This window comes from Cucumis melo, chromosome 6 (assembly GCF_025177605.1).
Source record: "Cucumis melo cultivar AY chromosome 6, USDA_Cmelo_AY_1.0, whole genome shotgun sequence".
NCBI classification, from domain to species: Eukaryota; Viridiplantae; Streptophyta; class Magnoliopsida; order Cucurbitales; family Cucurbitaceae; genus Cucumis; species Cucumis melo.
This window is the reverse complement of record NC_066862.1, coordinates 11,854,849-11,860,906: the sequence shown is the minus strand read 5'-3', so window position 1 is coordinate 11,860,906 and position 6,058 is coordinate 11,854,849. Positions and strand designations below refer to the sequence as shown.

The 6,058-nt window shown below is 30.8% G+C and overlaps 1 long non-coding RNA gene across 2 annotated transcripts; it reads right to left on the bottom strand.

Annotated features, from left to right (window-relative positions):
• Positions 1-706: 706 nt before the first annotated feature.
• Positions 707-4,221, bottom strand: LOC107991467 (uncharacterized). Of its 2 annotated transcripts, XR_007821502.1 has the most exons (5): positions 4,006-4,221; positions 2,949-3,089; positions 2,754-2,832; positions 2,024-2,133; positions 707-833 (listed from the first exon to the last, which is right to left on the bottom strand). It is a non-coding gene; the product is annotated as an uncharacterized LOC107991467 (long non-coding RNA). The 2 variants fall into 2 exon arrangements; XR_007821501.1 differs by lacking the exon at positions 707-833 and having other exon boundaries at positions 1,976-2,133; positions 4,006-4,219.
• Positions 4,222-6,058: the final 1,837 nt, after the last annotated feature.

Sequence of the window (6,058 nt, the reverse complement as noted above, 5' to 3'; positions counted from 1 at the left end):
TTAAATTTATAAACTTTATTTATCTTTTAAATTAGTAATGATTTCGGCTTAGTATAAGGAGTTAGGTCGTTACATTAACTGTCATCATTTCACTTTCTATGATATTAATTAACTGTCAATAAAACTTTTTCGATGACAGCTTTTTTCTACATTTAAATGTCATAATTTTGTTTTTAGTCACTGTTTTTCGTGCACTATTATATGGTTTGTTACGAACAAGCTATTTAAAGAACTACACTTAAACCAGAAATTTTCCTACCAAACCTACAAAAATGCCTATACATCAATGAATTGTCGCAAATATGGCTTCGTTGCTCCAATGGATACTAACAAAACCTAGTAAGACAATAAAATGAAACAAAATTGATTCAATAATACAACACACAAACTCAGCTAAATGAATTACAAAACTTCACACAAAGTCCGAAACAAAATATATTACAGGCAACACATAAATACAAAACGCCTACAGAAAACACACGCATGATCCATAAACACCTACTATATTATGATTTCTATATTATAATACAAAACGCCTACCTTACCGCATAAATTTCTCCTGCTTCAATACATCAACAAAACTCCATTTATATGGTGTTTGTATCATTCAACACTTTAGTTCTCAAATGAAGCACTAGAAAAAACTCCAAATACTCCCAAAAAAAACTTGATAAAAAGTTTTAAACTACTAGAAAAAGAAAAGAAAAACGTTGAAATAAAATTGATACCTCCGAAGATATAGCACGATGAATGAGATGTGCATTGCTATGAAGAAAGTTTAAAGACTCTGCTAGTTGAAGCAAACCATGTTTTATTTCAAGTAATCTCATTTCCTGTAAAATTTCAATAAGGAACAAGCCGATGAGAATAGAGAAGTTTTTATGAAAACTACAAGCATCACATGATTAGTGATCCAAACAAAAAAATCATAAGTATGACACATATGAGAAGTATATATATGTCAGAATTCATTTTCTAAATTAACGAATGAAAAGGTCTATAAACAGAATTTCCCAACAAACTTATCAGAAATACTAAAAATGCTTTCATCTAAAACACTTCCACAAAACATTTACATTTACAAATGACAACCCTACAACCAGGCTAACAGTTATAGATGCAGTGAATTTATCAAGTTAATTTGAAGAAAGCAACCAAGAAATAAATAAAACTCCCGCTTAATAAAATCCAAAAATTATAAACCGAGATTGAAAAACGAAAAAAATGAGAAGCAAATGAAGCAAACAAAAAAATATTTGATCCATAACATTCCACCACATGGAAGCAAATTTAAATCAATTGAAACTTCAACTCCCCAATTCACCCTACAAATCAAATTTCAAGTTGAGCATTCGCATCCGAAACAAGAAGCAATTTTCAACCAAGATAAATATAAACACTTGTTGATTTTCTCTTTCAGATTGGATCACCATCGGGTTCAGTTCCATGTTCTTTACCACAATTAGTGTAAACTCGATCTAATATTCCATTTCCTAATCTTAAAATATTATTAATCAACTTTCAAATAATAGCAACCCAAAACTACTCAAAACAGCATAAATTTTTACCACTTTTTACAACTAATGTCCCAACTTTCTACATCAAAGATCGGAATGTCCCAATACCCCAAGAAGCATTCTATCCAAACTCATTAATCCAAAAACCTAATTAAATTCAACTAAAACGCTAAAACCCAATAACATAAATTTAGGGCAATGTTATACGTCGTATTTCAATGCACACTGTAATACGACACTCCAAAGATTTTCTAACCACTCCAAATGATATATCTTGCTAGCATACAACAAAAATTAATTACAAGAAATTGTATTGAACAGCAGAATTAAGGGCAAAATATGACAATCATAAATAGTAAAACAAGATTATGTTAACAAAACTTACAGCCTAGTAATTTCGATTGGCAATGTCCCAGCGACTTTCATACCTCTTTTAAGACAAAAGCACTCATTTCCAAAACTTAAAGTTTTACTAAGGCATAAATCTTCCATAATTAATTTTTCACCTTTCTCAACCCTTCCCTTGAACAACTTCTTGAAAAAGAATATATTCAAGACCAAGCACCATAAGGCAACAAAGATCGATCAGCCCTGTTAAACAGTCAATGATAATGCACTGAAAAAAGAACCACAAAACAAAAAAAAAATCATTCAAACATGAGTAACATAATTAACAACATTGAATGAAGCATTACAACATCCAAAAATTGACCACATTTTGTAGGAAGAAACACCGGATATAATTAAGTGGAACACAAAGTGAGAGCACGGGTTTCTATGGCTGCTTGTTACGTGAAGTTCTCATATACATTGAGACTAACAAATTAGGTAGGAGAAGAAAAAGAGGGTTTCAAGAAAATATGAACACAGATAAATTGCTTCCTTGGCGGCAAATAATAATTCAGTGCCCAGAGTTGTATTAATTTAACAGGGCAGTAGCCAACATTTTAGGCCACAAAGTAATGAACCTGAGACTTTTTTGTTTAACCCAAAACATTAATTATACACTAGCTCTAAACATTACTCTCTCATGTAATGTAGGAATTTTCCTTAGTATCCATGGTATTCTCGCGGCATTATGAGTGTTATTAAGGCTCAAAATAGAAACTTGGGGTAAATATACCAAGTATCCTCCATAATGGTTCTTAAACATAAATAAAAACTAAAATGGATCAGGAAAATCTACTATGCATTACCAGTCACCACAAGCAAAGAGCTTTATATTTAGTGTATTACCTATACCAGCCGCATCTAGCTTGTGCAATGCAGCAATGTGTCCATCAGCTAAATCAACAACGTGAATATAATCACGTACCTGCAGAGGACAATAGATCTTTTAATGGAAGAGAAAATTATTGGAAGCCTCGGACTAAGCAAATTAAGCACAGCAAGAAAAACGAGCAATCAAGCAAAAGGGCATGATGAACTTACGATAAACTTACTCCAGTTCCATCTTTTGTTGAATAGTCAGTTCCAAAGACTGTCAAGGCAGGACGCTTGCCGACAGCAACTTGCTATACAAAGGGCATGAGGTTGTTTGGGATTCCACGGAGATCCTCACCAGTATAGCCACTGGGGTTCAAGTTCAACATAAACAAATAGCAAAGCACACAAGTTAAATGTTCGTGTGACTAAACCCAAATTTAGTAGAACCAAACTTTTATCATTATAAATTCATTCTATGCGATCTCATCTCATCACAAGAAATAACTGAAACTCTCTAATTTAATTATTCTAAACATGAACTCGATTATACTAAAACTGTATTGCATTTACAAAATGCATTCAACATATAACGTACAAAAGGCAACACAATAGTTAAGAAAACAAAACACAAATCAATTCAACAAAATGGATGGACAAACAAATAGAAAAGTCTAAAAGAAACACAGCCCAATATCAATAATCAACCACGAATAGAATCAACCATAATCCAACACTATCTTGATGAAGATGAATCTAATTGATGTTTGTTTACTTTTGGATTTTATGGCTTCAAAGAATTCATAGAACATTTTTAATGAGATGGGCAATTGTTTTCTGTTTTGCAGGATCATATTGCTCTTTCTCACTCTTTCTTGATCCATCCGGACCTTCCGTAACCATGATTTTCTTCTCTCTGGAATGGAAAGGTTTTAATTGCAGCTTCCAAAACTCAAGTTGAAGCTTTCCTCGCCCGTATTTTGTTTAATTCAGCGAAATAGTTTCTTCTCAAAATAAAGTAATATACATGCTTTAGAGACAAAACAACTACAGTCGTGAGGACAACAAAATTACAAGTAATTAGAAATGAAATCAACAAATGTCAAGGCCAGACATTTACATTCAAGCAAGAAGCAAATCCAATAAGAAGCATTAGCAAAGCAGTATGACAAGAGAATTCAAGAATTTTGAAAAAATACCATGTCCTAGAAATAACATATGTTCCATTTGGATAATTTCTGAAAGTGCACTTAACGCAATTTCTTTCATTAATATTCTCTGGTACCTGTAGCTGTAAGCACAAACAATATTTTGAGCACCAGCGATAAGGTAGTCCATACAAATATCTTCATTTGTCAGTTTTGGGTCCCTACCATGCTAAATTTCAAGAATGCAAAAACAGTAGTCAGTCATATGAAAAATATGAATTTAGAGCTAAAAAGAACGTCGAGAACAATTTAAGTACAAAGTAGCGCACAATGATGAAATCCTAATTAAGACCATGTAGAAATATACCGATCAATAGAATTCTATAAAGAATAATTGAAGCATATACCTTGGAGGATAGTTTATTCCAAGCCTTCATGAACAATCTCTTTATGATGGTTACCTTTGATATTGGAACTTGTTACCCCAATAACCCCTCCTAACAGGGATCACCGACAACTACACTTAACTCTCAATCCAACATGGCCATTACCGTTGCTAACAACAACGAAGGCCTTAAACCTAGTTCTTCATTCGGTACTTAAAGCAAACACTCAGTATACGTTCGATAAAAAAGAAAGAAATAAAAAAAAAAAGAGAAAAATAAGGAAGACAGATTAAATAAAGAATTGAAAAATAATAAAGATGATGGAAAGAAATCGAAGAAAAAAAATAGAAGAAAGAAGAAACACGATGAAAGAAATCGTAGGAGAAAGATGATTTTATCGATGAAAGGGAAACCTGAAATATTTAAAAAATAGCTAATTTTATATGTTTTGTTATACAAACGTAAATAGTTTGGTATTTTGTTACATTTACTAAAGTTTCCCTTTTTAAAATTTAAATTGGAGTATTTTTTTGCTAAAAAAATAAAAACCGAGTACAAGTGGTGCTAAAGCAATATGAAAATTGATTTTTTGAACCAATTAAAACATCGTTAATTAATTACATTCATATTTTGAATTATGTGAAAGCAAAATTACTCCAAGATTTGGCTGATGAAATTAAAGTTGATTATGAATTTTACAAAATTGACGTTGAAGGAAGTGGAAATGAATTTATCTCTCTCTCTTTTTGGATATAAATCTTACAATATTGTTAGATATTGGTTGAGTAGCTAATATACATATATACATATATAATTTTAATTTATTCAAACTTTCTTGCAAATAATAACTTTTTAGGTACAGTAAGTTCCATATCTATTATATCCTTTAAACATTAGGCTATTACAGTAGAAGATTATCGTAAAATATAGCAAATTTTATTTTATTAACGAAACATAGATATTAATGGACTTCCATTGATAGAGTTTGAAATTTTTTAATATTATATATATTTCGATTCATTTTGTTATATTTAAAACTGTTCCAATTTAAAAGAAAATTTAGAGAAAAGTGGGTTGAGGGATATGATGTAAACTTTAATAGCAAAACCCTTCATCAACGACTTACATATCTTATTTACTTTCAGTAAATTAGAAAGAGACTGTTAATTAATTAACTCATCTTGTTTTTCCTATTGATAATGGAGTTGTCATCGGACTCCATTTTCTTCACATGTAATTAACTAAAAGGGATAGTTGCAAATTTAGCAATTATATTCAAAATAATTAAGTATATAGCAACATTTTAAAAAAATTGCAAATATAGCAAAATCTGTCAAAATCTATCGATGATAGGAGTCTATCACCGATAGACTATGTAGCAAATATTGGTCTATCACTGATAAACCATAAGAGTCTATCAATGATAGAAGTGTATCACTGATAGATTTTGCTATATTTGCAATTTTTTAAAAATATTGCTACATACTTAATAACTATTCTAAAAATTGCTACCTATTATAATTACCCTAACTAAAAAGTCGTCTTACCTCCACGTTATTATTATTTCCATCCTTTCCCCATCCGTAGCGTTGGTTGAAAAGTCTTCTTTTTCTTTTTTTTTTAATAATTTAACACCAAAATAAAACAATTCTAAAAATGGAAAAAGCTTACAGCTCTGCAATAAAAAATACAAAAATACTTCGTCAATAACGCGTGTAATATATTTGGTACAACGCGTATTTGATACATGATCATTTAGATTTGGCTATTGTTTGGTACACGATCGTTTAGATTTATTCATTTA